This window comes from Bombina bombina, chromosome 1 (assembly GCF_027579735.1).
Source record: "Bombina bombina isolate aBomBom1 chromosome 1, aBomBom1.pri, whole genome shotgun sequence".
Taxonomy (NCBI): domain Eukaryota; kingdom Metazoa; phylum Chordata; class Amphibia; order Anura; family Bombinatoridae; genus Bombina; species Bombina bombina.
In genome coordinates this window covers 868,979,930-868,998,443 of record NC_069499.1, presented here as the reverse complement: position 1 = coordinate 868,998,443, position 18,514 = coordinate 868,979,930, and positions in this window count along the sequence as shown.

Sequence of the window (18,514 nt, the reverse complement as noted above, 5' to 3'; positions counted from 1 at the left end):
CTGGACTACACAAAAGGGTATAAGACTTGGAAGAAACAATGTAATACTTGTTGGCCTCCCTGAAATGGTTAATAGTATATACACAGGAGATACATTTGTACAACACTCTCTTCCTCAGTTCCTTGATTTTATAAAGAAATTCCTTTTTTTAAATGTTTTCTTAATTTTTATTGGCATTTACATTACAGAAAAAAAAACAAACCTCAGATTTCAAATTACAAACTCAAACATAAGGGTACAGAGTGTTAAGAACATAGATTCGCTTATATCACTTAAAGGGACATAATACTCATATGCTAAATCACTTGAAACTGATGCAGTATAACTGTAAAAAGCTGACAGGAAAAAATCACTTGTGCATCGCTATGTAAAAAAGGAAGATATTTTACCTCACAATCTCCTCAGCTCAGCAGAGTAAGTTCTGTGTAAAAAGTTATACTCAGCTGCTCCCAGCTGCAGGTAAAAAAAAAAATGAAGAAATGAACAGCAGCCAATCAGCATCAGCAGTACTGAGGTCATGAACTCTTACTGTGATCTCATGAGATTTGACTTAACTCTCATGAGATTTCATAGTAAGCTTCCTTTACCTGATTGGTGAAATAATATGAGAGTGCACGAGGCTCATCCCCTAAGGTGTCCCAGGACAGACATACTAATATGCTGCTTAGAAATCCTTTACAATGGGAGGTGGCTACTGAGGAACTTTTGAGGTAAAATATCTTCTTTTTTACATAAAGATGTTCAGGTTATATTTTCTAGTCAGCTTTTTACAGCTATGCTGCATCACTTTCAAGTGTTTAAACATTTTGGGTATTATGGCCCTTTAATACACACAGTTGAGTTGTCTCTCTTTACACATCTCTTCACAGTATATACATGGTTTTCTATAACGCATCTAAATATTCTTCCCAAAAATATTTTATAGAATAAACATCATCCATTCTTTTTAACTTATAATAATGATACTTTTTTTTTTACAAATGTAACATGTGGTATGCACTTTGTTTCCATTCATGAATTTTAGGTATTCATTGTTGCTTCCATAGCCTTGCTGTGTAGCTCAGTTTAACATAATAGTTAATAAAGTGGATCTAAGTTTGCACTTTAATATAGTACTTTTATTGAATATAATTATTGTTGGATCTAACGGTACCTGGGTAGCAAGTATGCATTCTATTTATTTCCCTACCTTACTCCAATATGGTTGTATATGAGGGCATGTCCACCAAATATATATGTGCCATATCGCCTACTTCGTCACATCTCTTCCAGCATGAGGATCGTAATTGTAGGATAAATGAGAGCTAAACTGAATGGCGCCAGATACCATCTAGTCATCATTTTGAGGTTCATCTCAGATAAACTTATAGATGAAGAAGGCTTACTCATATAACTAAATGTCTTAAACCAGTCTTTATCTGAGAGATAGATATTTAATTTGCTTTTCCATGCGCTTATATACAGGGAGTGCAGAATTATTAGGCAAGTTGTATTTTTGAGGATTAATTTTATTATTGAACAACAACCATGTTCTCAATGAACCCAAAAAACTCATTAATATCAAAGCTGAATAGTTTTGGAAGTAGTTTTTAGTTTATTTTTATTTATAGCTATTTTAGGGGGATATCTGTGTGTGCAGGTGACTATTACTGTGCATAATTATTAGGCAACTTAACAAAAAACAAATATATACCCATTTCAATAATTTATTTTTACCAGTGAAACCAATATAACATCTCAACATTCACAAATATACATTTCTGACATTCAAAAAGAAAACAAAAACAAATCAGTGACCAATATAGCCACCTTTCTTTGCAAGGACACTCAAAAGCCTGCCATCCATGGATTCTGTCAGTGTTTTGATCTGTTCACCATCAACATTGCGTGCAGCAGCAACCACAGCCTCCCAGACACTGTTCAGAGAGGTGTACTGTTTTCCGTCATTGTAAATCTCACATTTGATGATGGACCACAGGTTCTCAATGGGGTTCAGATCAGGTGAACAAGGAGGCCATGTCATTAGATTTTCTTCTTTTATACCCTTTCTTGCCAGCCACGCTGTGGAGTACTTGGACGCGTGTGATGGAGCATTGTCCTGCATGAAAATCATGTTTTTCTTGAAGGATGCAGACTTCTTCCTGTACCACTGCTTGAAGAAGGTGTCTTCCTGAAACTGGCAGTAGGACTGGGAGTTGAGCTTGACTCCATCCTCAACCCGAAAAGGCCCCACAAGCTCATCTTTGATGATACCAGCCCAAACCAGTACTCCACCTCCACCTTGCTGGCGTCTGAGTCGGACTGGAGCTCTCTGCCCTTTACCAATCCAGCCACGGGCCCATCCATCTGGGCCATCAAGACTCACTCTCATTTCATCAGTCCATAAAACCTTAGCAAAATCAGTCTTGAGATATTTCTTGGCCCAGTCTTGACGTTTCAGCTTGTGTGTCTTGTTCAGTGGTGGTCATCTTTCAGCCTTTCTTACCTTGGCCATGTCTCTGAGTATTGCACACCTTGTGCTTTTGGGCACTCCAGTGATGTTGCAGCTCTGAAATATGGCCAAACTGGTGGCAAGTGGCATCTTGGCAGCTGCACGCTTGACTTTTCTCAGTTCATGGGCAGTTATTTTGCGCCTTGGTTTTTCCACACGCTTCTTGTGACCCTGTTGACTATTTTGAATGAAACGCTTGATTGTTCGATGATCACGCTTCAGAAGCTTTGCAATTTTAAGAGTGCTGCATCCCTCTGCAAGATATCTCACTATTTTTTTACTTTTCTGAGCCTGTCAAGTCCTTCTTTTGACCCATTTTGCCAAAGGAAAGGAAGTTGCCTAATAATTATGCACACCTGATATAGGGTGTTGATGTCATTAGACCACACCCCTTCTCATTACAGAGATGCACATCACCTAATATGCTTAATTGGTAGTAGGCTTTCGAGCCTATACAGCTTGGAGTAAGACAACATGCATAAAGAGGATGATGTGGTCAAAATACTCATTTGCCTAATAATTCTGCACTCCCTGTAGAAAAGTAGTGTGTGAGTGCTTTATTCTAATAATATCTTGTATGCTAAGGAAAGGATCCAACGGATTGGCTGTAGTCTATTACCAAGGTCTTCAATTAGAGTTAGCTGCCTGCAGAACTTGGGTTTTTCTTTGTGGCTAGTAATGAAGTAAGGTGTATGTATGTATTCCAGGTGTTAAAAATATTGTTACCTAATTCATTCAATTAAGAATATAAATTAAATTTCCCTCCTGATAATATGGAATAACAATGTATCATTCTATGTATGTTGTTTATCTGCAACGGTGCAGCTGAGATTTCTGATGTGAAAAAGGATTTATATAGCAAAGGTAAGAAATTCCCTTTTTGATGCAGAAAGTGCACACAGAATCAGTTTGACCCCCACAGACCAAGGGAAATCCTTTAAGCCTAGAACTGTGATGATTACATTCTTAAATTTGCAGATGAAAGGTCGAGATTATGAGCATTAATAAAGCATTCTCAACTCTAGAATGTCAAGGAAAGCAACTGTTACTATTTCAAGACTTCTATGAAGTATCACAAAGGAGAAGACTTTTCTCACCTCTTTGTGCACAGTTGGTTAAAGAACTTTGTCAATTCACATTACAATATCCTGCTAGATTCAAAATAAAAGTTGGGGACTCATTTCAAATCTTCAACACTCTTGATGCAGCTCAAGATTTCAAACTCATATTTCCTTTTTTTATCCAATTATATGGTTCTACTATTTAGGTGAAGAGAATAATGTTTTTAAACACTATGGGCCAGATTATAAGTGGAGCGCAAACACGGCTGGAAGTAAAATTTTAACCCAGACGGGTTAGTGTGTGTATTATAAGTTGAAAATAATTTTTTTTACCTCTATCATCAAATTTGCTTAATTCTTCTGTTATTGTTTGTTGAAGAAATATCTGGATAGGTAGCGTGCATATGTCTGAAGAACTACATAACAGGAAATAGTGCTGCCACTGGGTTTATGTCCCTTTAAGGTATTTGAGTGGAAAGAACTCCAAAATGAACTCCAAAATGTATATATATGTGTATATATAAATGTATATGCATATATAAATACAAAAATACACGTACATACACACACACACACGTACATACACACACACATATACACACAAAACACAGGAATGGACCACACTCTCAGACCGGACCGGGTACACATCCTGTAAACTCCACAGCCCTGAACACTGACACACAGCTGTACAGTTCCCAGCAACCCAGGCAGTTAACCCCCAAGCTTCCTGGGTGACAGGCCCATATGGAAACTAACAAAAATTATCAACACAACGAGAACCTGGCACAATGCATACTTTCAATCAAACCAACTGGGAACCTCCCAGGGTGGCACAGACTTCTGTAATCTCCCCTGAGTAAATATAAAACACAGGAATGGAACGCACTTTCAGACCGGACCAGGTACACATCCTAAGTCACTGTAAACTAAACAGCAACTGACTCTCCCATTTTTGCTTTTAAACATTACTGTGTGCCTGCTGGTGAGTGCTAGGTTCTCTTTGTGTTTTGTAACATTTTTGTAATGTTTCCCTATGGCCCTTTCACCCAGGCAGCTCAGGGGTTAACTGCCTGCATTGCTGGGAACTGTGCAGCTGTCAGTCAGTGTTCAGCGCTGTTGAGTTTACAGTGACTTAGGATGTGTACCTGGTCCGGTCTGAAAGGGAGGTCCATTCCTGTGTTTTATATTTACTCAGGGGAGATTACAGATGCCTGTGCCACCCTGGGAGGTTCCCAATTGGTTTGTTTGAAAGTATGCATTGTGTGAGTGCTGCCAGCAAGTCACGAGCGGCATTGCACAAACATTGCTGGTCTCAAAGAATATAGATATGGAGCGCTCAACAAAGGAGCAATAGAGGACTAGAGAGTGATAACAAAGTCAAAATTAAAAATTTGTTCAAATGTATAACAATTTTATTTCTTATAAAGAAAGCACACATATAATTAAAAACTAATTGGACAGATATAAAAAAAAAAATTGGGACGTTTCCCCTTTAAAAAATAGGTACAGCAATACAGTTAGAGACCGGCAACGGGTTATGCCCTCCTGGGCTTTGATGCACAGTGGAGAAGCTGGCGACCTCCAGCCCCACAATACTTGAAATTCAATACTCCACAGCACCATATATAAATATAAATCTTCTTTATTTAAATGTTAAAAGCATACATAGAACAGGTATGCGACGTTTCAAGACCATAGTCTCTTAATCATGCATACATAGCAATGCACCTGGGTCTTAATTTAAAAAGAACACCAACCAATCACAATGGGGATCAAAAAACACCTTGCAATGTGTGTAACCATTTCACTGCTTTTATTATATAATACAACATTTCATGTTGGTGTTTACTGCCATCTATAGGTGAATATTAACAATTAAAAACAATATAAATACATAAAGACCAGGTAAATTACATCAAAAGAGCATATGTACATATCAAGAAAACTACATTTCATTTTTTTCTAACAAGAAGTAAGAGGCTTTTTAACATATAGGATAGTATTCACAGCATATTTACCCTATTTTAAAACTTAACCATTTGTGCTATCTTGCACATTTTAATTTTCATTGATTCTTTTTCTATGTTTTTCTAAAAAAAGAAGAAATTTTAAAGCTACACATTACAACATTACCATTGGATAAAGTTGGATAAAGCTCATTTACTGAATAAAGGAGTTTAAATATAAAGAGTCTAGATGTGTGGTTAGAGGAAGACGGACAGATCCCATTCTCTATTTAACCCCTTAGGGTGCATGGTATCCAACTTATGGATCCAAAATGCTTCTCTTTGTTTTAGACATGATTAAGAACCTGGCATAGGTTTGAAACGTTGTTGTTATAATGGACCCTGTAAGAGATTAATAAAGGTCTTTTAAATTCTACTGGGGGCTGGAAAATTACCTTTTTTGAAATTGATATTGGGGTTTGGCTAACCCTTTCCTGTGCCCCAGACTGAAAAGGTGCTGTCTTTCACTACTGTTTTTCATATCTCTTTGTTTTAGAAGCATTTCTCTGTTACCTCCTCCTCTAAGCACACCCACCTGATCTATGATTTGCCATCGAAGCTGACTAATTTGATGGCCATATTCCACAAAATGGCAAGCTACAGGCGCTTTTTCATCTTTTTTCCTAATGTTAGATTTATGTTGATTGAGCCTATTTCTCATGCTTTGGGTAGTTTCTCCTATATAAATCCTGGCACAAGGGCATTTTCTAATGTAAACCACATATGTGTTTTCGCATGTATAATAAGATTTTAACTTAAATTTATGCCCACTTCTAGGATGAACAAACTCCTTGCCTTTGATTATAGAATGGCAATTGCCACAACCCAAACATGGATAGCAACCAACATTTTTCTCAGTGATATACCTTTCTTTATTTCTCTGTTTAGATCCTAAATCTGATTTGACTAAAATATCACCAAGGTTCTTAACTCGCCTATAGGCCACAATAGGTTTATTTTGGAATGTCTTTATTTCTTTATTACAATTCTGAATGATGTGCCAATGCTTTCTGATAATGTTAGATATCTTGTCACTATATTCATTATGCTGGGATTTAAAAAATAGGCTTAGATCGATAAAAAAACCAAGTAAGTACTTTAAATCTGCATATCAGCAAATACTTTATAAACTACTTGACAATCTCAGTAGTTTCCACGGCACAAATAGACAATTTTAACACTTAGAAGTTATACCCTTGAACTAAAAGTTCACTAATACAGTATAAATAGATGACTTGGAAAAAAAGGAAAAAGATTAACATTGAACTCCACAGTGATCAATATACTAACTAGATTGTATCCAGGAGACAGAAGATATATGCATAGTATAAGAAATGTGATAAGTGCTGATAAAATGCTAGAGATGTGCTCGTAAGGTGCTATTGTGACATATATCTAATAAAGTGCTTATGTGATAGGTAGCGCTAATTTGCTACAAGTAACAAGATTGCATTTTCAGAAAGATTATAAATAATAATCAATGTGTCTCTAAAATAACTATAATAAGAACATAAATGCTAATCAATGAGTACAATATAATACTCCAGCAAGATAAGAATGTCTGGTTGACTAGAGTGGTTTAAGCCAACGCAACAGTATTCGTCTGCAAAAAATCTCATTAAATCTCTTTAAATTGCCTTTAAAATATCCATATATTTGAAGTTTAGGTGAATTGACCTCAAAGTAGGAAGTATATAATCAACAGAAGCAAAGTCTTTGAGTAAATGTATTGTAGTGCAACCTTTACCAAAACGGATTTAAGAGACCCCTCGCTACCTTCGCAGCTTTACCCGGGTGTTCTCTGTCTGTTAGCGTTTCCTTTGGCGGATGTAAAAGCCTTAAAAAGTTTAGGGATATCAGAGGTTACTTACAAACCCTCAGCCGCAATCGCGGCTTAACTTGGTGTCTTATCTCCGACCGTTAATCCCAGCACACAGGGTATGATGTCTATGACGACTGGCTTTTCTGTTCGTCAGTGTAGTAATCCTGCAGCACGCTAGAAGTTGTCAGCGTGAGAGCAAGTTTATGAACGGCCGTTTAAATAAAGTCTCTCCTGGTCCCCTCTGCCTCCATCCAAATGTTCAGACTCCTTAGGTGGGGGATCAAGGTGCAAATGCTCCAGTAGTGTATATAAATGTTATTGTGTTTCGCCCTTGGAACAGAGCTGTATCAAAACATACTCTAGGTCATCCGTATATGTCCTTAAATACCCTTCTCTGGCAGTTCATTGGTTATTGGCACTTTAAATTTTAAAGGGACATTAAACACTAAATACATGCTAGATAGAATGATGCATTCAAAGAAAAGATTAGTCCATGACTAACATGTAGATGTATTTTTTAAAGTTTCATTAGTTGTTTAAAAAGTGACAAAATAAGTGTAAAGTTTTAGTGTCTATAAAACACTGGGAGCTGCCATGTTGTAACTTGTGTTACCTTCTCTGCTGTGGCCAATTAGGGTCAGTTATAAATAGGTCACTAGAGTGTGCAGCCAATGGTTGTGATGGATTTAACAGTGTTCTGCACTTCCATTTCTAACAGGAACTGAAAAGCTCGCAATTTCAGAATGGAATTACAGACAAAGAGGACAAAATAAATAATGAAAGTATATTGCAGAGTTGTTTTATTATATACAATTTATCATTTTATATTACCATCTCAAAGTTTTTAATGTCCCTTTAAGGAGGAATTTTCTATTTAGAATGGAGTTTCTCTTTAAGATGGATTACTTCATTTGCAGTATTTCAAGAACGCCACACTTAAAGTGTCAGTAAACCTAAAAAATAATGTCATATAATTCTGCACATAGCGCAGAGTTATATAACATTATATTAGCCTTATCTTTATAAAACCTAATATTTCCTTTGATTTTTTTAAAAAAATGACTGTTTTTCAGACTCGCTCTCTGTGCTCTTCTGAGCGGGTCTGTTTTTATAACACAGCGCATTGGGCCAGCTGTGTCTATTCACAGCCCGGTCCGACTGCGCCATTATACTCAGTGCAGCTCGCTCCTGCTGTCAGACAGAGCAGGAGCGAGCTTGCACTGAGTATAATGGCGCGGTCGGGCCGGGCTGTGACTAGACACAGCTGGCCCAATGCGCTGTGTTATAAATTTGTAATAAAACAGTAAATGAAGGCACTTTCACTGATTAAAATCATTGTAGAAATATTGTAAAATATATAAGTAATCATCCTTTCATTTTCTTATAAATTCCGCCACCTGCAACAGTCTATTTCAGTGTAAAATGCTGAATCACGCCAAGCATAACGACCCACTCTGCTGGACGCCAAAGGGAATGCGTTACGATTGGCTACGATGTGATTTGTCATTTTACACTGAAATAGACTATGTGTTGCAGAGGAACGCCGGAATGTATAAGAAAATGAAAGGATGGTTATTTATATATTTTAGCGTCTACAATGATTTTAATCAATGAAAGTGCCCTTCATTTACTTTTTTTTTTTTTACAAATATTGTTGAGTTGTATACAATCACTTTAACGCTGGAATGTCCCCTTAAAGGAGGCAGCCCTTTAAAAAGTGGGATACCAGGGAGGTTTAAAGTGATAATTGGGAAGCATGCTTATGCATATATCTTCTACCTGTATTAGAACACTCTGCCAGACCTCCATCTAGTTTGTTTCCTGAAACAATAAATGTAGTTTGCATTAGTTATCAGGTTTGTCCGTGTATTCATCAGTAATAGTTTACAAGAATAAAGTATGTGACCCATTCATTTGAGACATCTATACACGCTGGGGGCGCATGAGAGACTGAATCCTGTTTCGCTCGTTGCCAGTAAGCAAGATGTTCCCAGACCCGCCCACAACATGCACAATGTGCTTTCCTCACTGTTTTGGTCTCTGCTAGGTACCGTAGATCGTTCAAGTTCCTCCGTCCCCGCTATATCCTGTCTGATACCCAGTTGTCAAGACAGCTACCTGGGTAATTATAGCATAGAGCCTGTTTGTGTGGTGCTAATATAATTAATAGAATATTTTTATCTGTGTTGAGGAAGTAACTTACGTGTGTGTATATATATTATATATATATATATATATATATATATATATATATATATATATATATATATATATATATATATACACATACATGTGTGTAGTGCTCTGGAAATATTAATATATTTGCGGGTCTTTATAACAGCGTATATAAAGTTTGTGTATCTGTCTATTTGATTAATACGTATGGTTCTGCGGAGTCGTATAAAGCCATAAGTATTGTATGGGGGTTTGTACTCAAGCGCATGTAAAGTGTTTGCATTTTTATAGCGGTAAATACAGTGTAGCCGTGTACGTATAATAGTATAAATAATATGTTGGGGTTTGTACATAAGTCTATAGCAGTGAATGTTTTGCACCTTTGTTGTTAGCTATATATGTGTGAATCTATTTGTATATGTCAATATGTGTAGTGTATTTGTGTGTGTGTGTATATATATATATATATATATATATATATATATATATATATATATAGTTCTGTTTCTGAGCTACAGTATATTTAATGTTTGTGGTTCTGTGTAACAGAATAATCTGTATCTGTGGCTCTATTCGAGATTTATACATGACAGTATGATGATCTATAGTAGTTGTCAAGCACTGGTATATATAATTTGTGCATCTTGTATACTTGTAAATTTATTGCAAATGTATGAATGTAGATAATATATGTATTGTGTCCAGTGTATGTATTGTATGTATGTGTGTGTTAAGTGAACAAAATCTAAACAAATAACTCCCACCCATACACTTTCCCCCCAGAGCTTCTTCATTTAATCACATCTTCAACAATTGTTTGGGGATGTAAAGTTTTAATGTCTAGAAAATGAGCAATTAAACCAGAGGAATTTTACAAAACGTTAAGTATTTAATAAAATAATTTTATTATTAACTAGGACCGTTTCCAAATTAGTTAAACTATACCTAGTAACACAACTATACAACTCTATGCATATGGTAGAACTAGAAATCAGTACAATGTCACAATACTTTACGATGATATCCAACAAATTAAACTGTTAAACTAAAATATATAAAAATGTGTCAGCTCATACTAACTCTGCCTTCTGTTTTCAACTAAATGAACTATCCTGTACCATTTTCTACAAAACCATAAAAAAAAAAAAAAAAAAACTAATACTATTGGCAAAATGTTGCATGAAATTTGCCAATCAGTCCCCAGGCAAAACCTACACAGTATCCACATAAATCAACTATACACAAACACACACATATCACTTTTACTTATACTAAAGAATATGTACTGTATGTGCATTTATTTGTATTTCTACAGGCAGCGTCAATCGGCTCTTTTCAGTACCGGATTTATTAGTGTGAAAAGGCAGCACAAATATATGTGCAAATCCAGATATTTTCGAGTTGCACTTTTACACTTATAAATACGGTACTAAAAAAATGACAAATGCTGCTGCTTGTGGCCTTATTCCGCATGCCTACTAAAGTTTAACAACTACACATTAAAGATATTTTGTTACTGCTCATACAGTGCAAACACATAGATAATGTCAGCCCTAGAGCAGCAATGCACTACTGGGAGGTAATGGAGCTTGTTACTTCCTACTAAAAAGGGCTGATCATAGAAAATCTAGATATCAAATCATAATTAAAGGGACATGAACCCCAAAAATGTTCTAGTATACCATTTTTTAAAAAAGTTTCCAATTTACTTATTTGCTTTGGTCTTATGTTATTCTTTGTTGAAGAGATAACTAGATTGGTAGCGTGCACATCATGTCTAGGGCATAACATGACAGGACATAGTGCAACCATCTAGTGCGCTTGCTAATGTATAACATTGTAAAACCGCTGCTATATAGTGCTGCAAACACGTGCACTCTCCTGAACGTGCCTTCCTGCTTTTCAAAAAAGAAAAACAAGAAAAAAAAAATTTGACAATAGAAGTACATTGGAAAGTTGTTAATAAAATTGTTGTATATGAATAATGAAAGAATTTTTTTTTTTTTTTTTTTTAACGTCCCTTTAATGAGTTCAGTGCCAGGTAGCAAAACTGTTATTGCATGGATGCCTGATAAAAAGTCACCTTGAATATAGAGTCCAGCTTTTGGCACAACTTCTGAAAATGGACTTTATTAAAGGCTCATGTTAGGGAAACCTGCTGAATTTAAATAATAGTCCATTCAAACAATGATCTGAATTTATCTGACATTTTGTTTTGTTTGCTGTGTTTCAGAATTTTGTACTAGAGCCCGTCTGCCTCTGATTCTTCACATGGCGCCTAAAAAGAAAGATATTTTACTCGCAGAATGGACCTCAAGTGGCATGGAAATACTCTGAGTTGTTCTGCTAACGGATATGGTCTTTTTTTAATATTTTGTTTACACTACATTCAGACTGCTGTAGTAGGAGTCAAATTGGACATCATGGTTCATTAATTTTAACCCAATATATGGACAACAGAAAGCTGATAACACTACCATTTTAGAACAGTATGTGATATTGTCTTGGTATTTATGTGACTGCAGATATCGTGTACCTTTATGTTGGAAATAAGAGAGTGCTTTTTAATAATCTTTTAACCTTCTGATCCAGAACTTCCAAATACTGGCCCAAAAGGCCTGCTTAACTCTGGTGAGTTACCATGGTTGCTTTGTGTTTGTAAATTTTTGTGTAATTGTCTGGCTTTGCTTTTTTGATTCAGAAGAGATTACTAGTTTTTAACTGCAATAAAAGATAAAAGTTAATATTTTGCCATTGTTTTAACAGTATTTATTTTTATCTCTAGTGACGCTGCAAGTATGTGTGTTTAAAGTGATGGCTAATCCTAGCATTTCAAAAACTCTAGGATTTACCATCGCTATAAATAAAGGCTACCTTAAGTCATCAACTTTTTAAAAATGTGTGTTACAAGTACCTGTCTTTTGCAGCGGCTTTGCTGCTAATCAAACGCCTCTAGCAGACCACAGCAAAGATCTTTTTTTTTTTTCTTCAATGAGGTGATGTTACCATCTCTTAGCCAATAGCCATTTAAGCCATACGGCACTGTGCCAGATGGCTAGCACGGCTATTGGCTAAGAGGATAGAAATGTCACTTCATTGAAAAAAAGATCTTTGCTGTGGGCGGCAGGAGGGGCTCAGATTAGCAGCAAAGCTGCTGTAGAAGATAGGTACTTATATTCACTTTTTAAAAACATTTATGACTTTATTTATAGCGATAGTAAATACTCGGATTTACCTTCACTTTAACCTAACCCCTGTGTGTCTTTTTATTATTTTAATAGTCCTTTAAAAAGCGTATAAAAATAATGTATTTACAAATAGCTTATTGCACAGCAGAAGTGTTCACATCCTTATCTATGGCGACCAGGATTCCTGTACTCGAACACTGGGGAATTTATTAGATCTAATTTCTTCTATTATGGGGACTCAGAATTTTAATAGATTACTTAGAATCCTCTACTAATATGCTTTTCTGATAATTTATGAAAACTGAGTTTTATTTCTGTATAATTAATGTTCTATTTCTTTGCAGACCACCTACCCGTTAGTTTTTTTGTAAAGTAGTTGGAGGCATGAGCTATTTAGACAAGCAGAGGCGCTACTGCTTGAGCCATTATACTTTCTGGGCATGGGCTCCTGGCTACTCAATATGTGCACTAAAGCTTCACGCAAATTTCTAGGAGGCAACAAGGAGCTTCTGGCTGTATCGCTACTGCTTCTAGATGTTAGAGTTGTGGTCCAGGAGTCAACAAACAGATTTATATTTAACCCCTTCACGGCCAAACTTATTTGCCTACATCGGAACAAAATTGAGATGTAAACAAATAAGTTGAAAAGTGAAATCATGCGATTGTTCATGCGATTGCATGATTTCAATGATGGGATCGTGTCCCTTCCTCCAGCCCGCGATCCCATTCGGGAAGTGTCTTTGGCTTCAGTACAGCCAAAAGGCTAGGATGTTCTATGCCGTCCTAAGGGCGTTAAAGCCCAGTGCGGTTAGAATGGCATAGAACATCCTAAGGGCGGGAAGGGGTTAAATAATAAAGTCACAAAAAACAATGGTGGCAAATTTTTATTTTTAAAGTCTTATGCCGAGAGAGTGAAGTCTTGGCTTGTCTTTTTTTCACTCAAGGAACAAGTTTGGACACTGGCCTTCTAGAACATAGTTTTACTAAAAACACAGGAAAAAAATATCGTGATACTTATTGTTGTTACCTGATTAATGTACTTTCCTTTTTTTGGTTCTAGCAACACCCTAATTTATTAGAATTTTTTTTTCTTAGATGACCATCTGCAAAAATCAAACAAATAAAACCGTGCCCATAAAGGACACCGAGGAAACTTCTGCAGAACCCCCTCAGCATTCCAGAAAAAATGGTTGGAGCTGGCCCCCACACCCACTGCAGATCATTGCATGGGCTACTTTTATCTTTTTCACAGTCATAGGTTTTGGAATTCTTATCCCCCTCCTGCCTCGTCATTGGGTGCCAGCAGGTTATATTGTATCCTTTTGGGCTTTTTTACTGTGTGTCATACATGCGAAGGACTGGGAGGTTAGGAAAATGGGGTTTGTGGCCCAGTAGTGGAGTCTTTTTGTGCAGTAGGTGGAGTTTGGGCTGGTATTAGCAACACCTTAGTCCTCTTAAAGTCTTACCTTAGATTAAGCTGCAAATATCCTCCTGCACCCTTTCTATATCGAGTAGTAGTAACGGTAAAAAAGTTATTTAAACCTCTTAAAGACATATGGCGGAATTTTTCCGTCATAAAACAATTGAGCAAACTGAAAGCTGTGTCCTTAAAGGGTTAAAATGAATATTGATTCTGGTTACTTTGAAATGACTGCCAAGCTCCACCCACTGATAACTTTGCGATCTGGGCTACATCTAGGCACCCTGCTGAACATCATTGTTGAAACCAACTAGTGAGCCTTTTGTGATTGGATGACATAAGCAGCCCAGGTTGTGATGTCATCAGTGGGCGGAGCTTGTCAGCTATATCAGTGGCCAGAAACAATATTCCCCTACCCAATCCCATCATTGAAATCTCGCGATCGCATGCACGATCGCGCAATTTCAGTTTGTTTACATCGGAACTCTGTTCCAATGTAGACAATGTAAAACCGTCACGATAGGGTTAAAAGGACACTTAAATCAACATTAAACTTGTATTATTCAAATAGAGCAGACACTTTTAAATAACTTCCCAATTCACTTCCATTGTCTAAGTGTGAATACTCTTTTTATATGCACACTTTCTGAGGCACCAGCTCCTACTGAGCATGTGCAAGATTAAAAAAAATATACTTGCTTAAATAGTGTATGATTTAATAGGTTGTAGGGAGAATACTGCATAGATCTATATGCTCCAATTACTGGCCGTACCTTCATCTAGAGAAGATTTACTTATGCATTTGAAGTTTTAGCTGGTCCCTAACAATTCTGAATTAATAACCCTTGCCATGTAATCATCTGAAATGTTGGCCTGTTTTTAAAGGGACGTTAAAGCCATTTTTATATAAACAAAATATATGTCTGCAATTAAGCAACACATTTGCAAAAGATCTTCATAAAAAAAATTAACATTATTTTATCTGTCACTTTGTTCTCAAAATGTGCTGGTTTTGCAAGTCTAGAGCAATCCAGGAATACACTCCTTTAAATGCATCTTGATTATGTTTGTCAGAAGTGAGATGCAGATAAACTGCTTCACTTATCTGAGGAATCACTATACAACATGTAGTATTGGGTTGTGCAAACTGCTGTATAGCTAATAATGCCGGGTATACACCCCAGCCTCTCTAGGGGGAATTAATTAATGCACTATTTACTGAGGTAAATTACAGGAGAATCGGACAAAATAACTAATACATTTACATTGAATTGATTTGTTTTATTGTGATCAGTTAAATGCATGTATGGGGTATTTTATGTCACTTTAAAGAGAATGTAAACATCTTGTAATTAGAAGATATTTCTATTTTCTTGCTATAATTTAACATATCAGCCAATTGTAAACATTTTTAAAACAAATTAACATTTTGTTTACTGTAATTGTTTTTAAGTAGCCAATCTCTGCCCACCTCTTGCTTCATTTAGAAGGGCCAATCTGGAGTTTTAAAGCTGACAAGGCTAGCTACAGTCATATTAATAGTATAGAGTACATTGCTTTTTAGCTCTTAAAGTAAATTCGGTAAATGTATGTAGCAGGGTTGGTCTTGAGAAATCTGAATTGTTATTTTGCAGCTGTTTTACTTTGCATAGCTAAATCTTTTATATGAAAATCTCAAGGTGTTTACTGTGACGTTCAGCTGAGCTAACAAATGTAGAATCAAGTACTCTACTGTATCTTGTAAAATGTTATGGCTCCTTATCTATCTCTTGCTAGTGCACTGGTGCAATGTTTACCTTGCACTGTGTTGTTCATTTCCTGGCTGTGACCATCAATCCAGCAGATAAGAATGTCCAAGCCAAAAGCTCTCCAGGTCCTCTCCCTGTGTTTGATCGCAGCAAACATACTCATGTTATTGAAAACATGCACTGCTATATCTGCGAGGTAGTCGTGTAAGTATATGGGTTCTGTTTGATCTGTTTGCAGGTTATACTGTCAGGCATACATCATTTATATCGTTCTGGATTTTCATATTATGTTAAAGGGACAGGAAATCCATTTTTTTTTAAAAAATTTCATGATTTAGATATATTATACATTTTTAAACAACTTTTCCAATTTACGTCCGTTATCAATTTTGATTCATTCTATTGGTATATTTTATTAAAGAAGCAGCAGTTCAATCCAGGGAGCTAGCTGAGCACATTTGTAAGCCAATAAAAATGGGTATACAAGTTCAGTCACCAATTAGCATAGATATGCTTTTCAACAAAGGATACAAAGAGAATAAAGCAAATCAGGTAATAGAGGTAAATTGGAAAGTTGTTTAAAATGCTATGTTCTATCTGAATCATCAAAGAAAAATGTTGGGTTTCATGCCTCTTTAATACTAGTATTGAAGTATAGGCACTGCTGATGTATTCCTGCTTTAGGCATGATCGTTGCACATGGGTGCCTCAGTTTAAAACTGGGACATGCAACTACTGGTTTCCGCTTTGGACCAGCAGTTCTCTGCTGCTCCTGAGCAGTAATTGAACAATGTGTTTAACTCCCTTTGCGGGGTTAAACACATTGCATTTCAGGGTTGCTAGTGTTAAAATTTCATGCTCTTACAAATACTTATGTATTTCCCCCCCGCTATAATGGCCTTCTAATGGTATGTTCTATCTATATATCTATCTATCTATCTATCTATCTATCTATCTATCTATCTATCCTAGGGCTAGTTTACAAGAGGAGCGCAACTGATTAAGCATAATCTTATATTACTAGTGAATGGTAAATAGGTTTACCACACAATCTTAACGAGCACAACCTTTTTATAGTGTGCTCTATACTGAATAAATAGAGCAGGGTGCGCTATTATCCCTCATTACACGGTGAGAGTTGAATTAACATCCTTTTTACTGCAATTTTGTTTTCAATAGTCAAATTCGACCCACCATTTGCCTTATTTTGGAAGAGCTTTCTGGGCTAGCCCCAGTTATAATGTTAGTACAGAGTGCATTGTTTTGTAATTGTTATCTGATAAAGCCAATAAAATAAAAAATAAATATCTACCTTGAGAAGTCAGTCTGGTTATTACAGAGCTAAATTACACAAAAAGAGGGTGAAATAAGTAATGAAAGTATACATATAAATCTCAAGGTATTTACTGTCTTTTTACATTTTAGCCAGGTGGTCAGTCAAATTCGCCGATGTTTTTAACATATATTTCATTATAAAATCATAATTTAAAACTTATTGGAGAACTATTTGATCTTTGGCTTATTGTTTGGGAGATAGATGTCATAGGTTTTTCAGTGTACCCCATAGAAGTCTGTTATGTGAGGGATTTAGCACACTCGCACTATCCGACATCCATATGTTAGCACACCCTAGACTTTCACTTATGTGCCGCTATTGATTTAACATGTGGTTAGCTCACAATAGCTGCTAATATCTTTTTTTTTTTTTTTTTAAATAATTTTTTATTGAGGTACAATAAAAGTTTAACAAACATAGCCAAAACAAAAGGCCCGATAGACCACAATCTATATAGTCGGGCTACTATAAGACATCAAATACATAGTTCTTAAGGCACCAAATAACATTTACTCGTGGTAGAGTTGGGAAAAAATATAGGAAATATACAAAACATAGCAATTTTATTTAAGAGAGTAAGAACATGAATAGATATATTGTAACCTCATTTTTTTTTTAATTTTTATTTATATTTTCCCAGTTACGTAGAATACTTTCTTGTATGTGGAAATATATATTTTTTAGATATCAGACTTGTATTCTAATCTCGAATCACTCAGTGCAACCCATTCAGCTGCTAATATTTTTGCTCTCCACTTGTAATCTTGCCCATAGATAGTCTGTCGCTGCTGAGCCACATGATTGGCAGCAGCATGCGTGCACAGCTCTGTATTGGCTCACTGTCTGTGTCCTACTCACTAGTAATTAATTTCAGCTCCTGAGTGTGACTTTAACTGTTTGTTTGAATTCTTTGTGGTAGTTAAAGGGACATAAAACTTTTATTTTATTAGCCTTATTCTCTTGGTATCCTTTGTTTAGTAATTATACGTCAATTAGGTTTAGGAGCAGCAATGCACTGCTGGAAGCTAACTGCTGATTGATGTCTCCACAAATTTGACACTTGTCATTGGCTCACCTGTTCATTTATCTCCCAGTAGAGTATTGCTGCTCCTTCAACAAAGGATACCATGAGAATGAAGCAAATGTGTTCATAGAAATTGGAAAGATTAAAATTGTATGTGCTATCTGAATAATGAAATAAACATTTTGGGGTTCATGTCCCTTAAAATACAAAGAATTACACATAAGCGTTAAGGTTCCTCAGTGT